At 30.6% G+C, this 2,500-nt stretch overlaps 1 protein-coding gene across 2 annotated transcripts in view; it reads left to right on the top strand.

Moving 5' to 3' along the window:
* Positions 1-2,500, top strand: part of LOC136072041 (ATPase WRNIP1-like) — a 38,804-nt gene that overhangs the window by 15,391 nt on the left and 20,913 nt on the right. The window lies entirely within an intron of this gene.

Below are 2,500 nucleotides of genomic sequence, written 5' to 3'. Positions count from 1 at the left end.
TCATCAACGTCTAGTTTTTTACTTTTTGGGTTATTTTGGTCTGTGATCTCTTTTAGTGTGCAATCCAAATTATAAATAAATTAAAATACATTGCATTTTAACTTTTACTGTATACTAATCAATAACCGCTACTTTTAAAACTAAATTATTAATATTATTTTTTTTAAATAATATAATTAAAGAACAAAGTTATAAACTTCTGGTCTATAATAACGTATTTACATTCACTATAATAAAGAAAAATATAAATAAATTTTAATAACAAAGAAAATTTAGGAATAGTTAGAGGTTTCATTTATAGTTTAGCTTTCCAAGTTTCTTGAGCACAGGAATACTTGCTCCATTACTAAAATAATAATAAAAAATAATGAACCCCTGGTCCATAATTTATTGTATCATATGAAAAAAAAAAGAAAGGTTTATTGATTTTTGTTTCTATTGTTTTTTGATAACTTGGTTCCATCAATCAACAAAGATATCTGTTGCAGAGGAAACTTTGTGTTCAGAATTGCTTTTGTTCTTCATTTTTGGTAATTGTACAGTTAAAACCCTGAATTAGTTTTACTGGTTTTACTCATTTGACTGTATAATTAACAACTCGTAAACTTTTTACAAATATTATAGCCTGTTGAAACTCTTCATTTTCGGTCCTTTTGTCTGGATCAACAGTTGTCAAAAAAGTAGTTTGTAATTCCAAAATGTTAAAAAATTTAAAGTATTGTTTGTTAGTTCTCTGTTACCAAACTTTTTTGTTGCAGATTTTCAATTGAAGTTAAATCAATTTTTATTTGTTTCTGTGTTTCATCTTCTCCAGCATTTTGCAGAGCCATAACCATTTTTGCTTTTGTTTTGTTGCTGGTCTCATTATAAAAAAAAGCCAATGCTACCATTTCTTCACTTAGATACCATAAATGCCTCAAAAATGCTGTTTCTGCAGCTGTAAAAATTCCATTGTTAATGGCTTTGTGTTGCAAAATAGTCTTTAGGAAGGTGAGATCATTCAACAGAGCCTGTGTTGGATTGGGACATGTTATTCAAAATTTGGTGTACACCAAACTAGCAAACAAGCTTTTTTTCGAAGTGATTTTTTCTCTTTTGCCGTTAATTTGAACTGTCTTTTGAACATCTTATTTTTATTAAATATAAAATTTTGGCTATCCACCTAGCCTTGTGCGTGGCTCCTGGAGCCATCACATGAGCCCCACCAAGGAGGAACATCACCAAGAAACAAGATTGTTCCAACTAACACCTCAATATTGTCTAGTAGATTTGAGAATTGTTTTCAAATGAAATAGTGCATCTTGTTTGAGTATATGTGAGAAACCAAAATGTCAACACATATTTGATCATTTAGCACTGTTTCATAATCTTCTTTGTCAATTATTGACCACTTGTCATGAAAACATTTGAATAATCCTATTTTAGAGCCACTGCATTGCTCAAGAGAATAAATGTCATTCAAGACGACTTCATACATATGATGGCAGCATGCCAAGTGTAATAGTTCTCTATCAAATTTTTCTTCAACTAAAGTACATGCTCCAGCTTTAAAACATGTACTTTATTTAAAGAAAATTTTTACTCTTGAATATCCCAGTATAGTTGTTATAATAGCTTCACTTAACGCTTCACCAGTTCCACTTGTTAACTTTGGAATGCCAAGAAGCTCGCCAACTTTATAACCTATAACAACAACTGCTAATCAATCAACCAAATCTCTTCCAGTTATATCTGCCATTATTTTGCCATCAAAATAAATAGTCATTGGAACATTTGACAAGTTGAGTGTAGACTTGATGGTTGTAGCAATTTTGTTTCGATTATTAATTCTAGCTCCCCTGATCATATCGCAACTAATAGCAAAATAAATAAGTTGCTTGGCGATTCCTGACATTGGTTTGGTCAAGAGCAGATGCTAACTCAGGTGAAATGATACTTTGAGGTCACCTCTTTACAACATTTTAACTAGATTTCCTTGGCTTCATAAATTCCTCATCAGAAGTTTCAGTATCAGATGTAGACTTGTCAGATAAATTGTGCATTAAATCAATGTGACTTGTATTTTCTTTTTTTTGCCTTTCTTCCCGACAAGGTCTGAACTCTTCTAATTCTATTCTTTTCTGGACATGTTCTTCTGTTTTTGCCAATGCCATGTCAACTCCGGCTATGTATCCTTTACGTTCACCTGATCCATTAGAAATAGCTGGTTTTCTTCAATTGTAATAACACTCATGGCATCAGCATGTGCTATATTGAAAAATTTGATAAATTTCTTCACAAAAAAAAATTTAATTTGCTGTTTGTATTGCCAAAGCTTATTTTATGTTTTTCTTCATTTTAACCCATTTGTAAAAAATATATTTACAAACTTTTCATTTGCATTAGGCTTAATAGTTATTGGAATTCTTGCCATATTCCACAAATGAAATACTAATCGAATGACACACCTTGCACTTTCTCAAATGTTTTTTTTACTATTTTGTGATAATGAAAAAATACT

Source organism: Hydra vulgaris, chromosome 15 (genome assembly GCF_038396675.1).
Source record: "Hydra vulgaris chromosome 15, alternate assembly HydraT2T_AEP".
Taxonomy (NCBI): domain Eukaryota; kingdom Metazoa; phylum Cnidaria; class Hydrozoa; order Anthoathecata; family Hydridae; genus Hydra; species Hydra vulgaris.
This window is presented reverse-complemented; position numbering and strand designations above follow the sequence as displayed.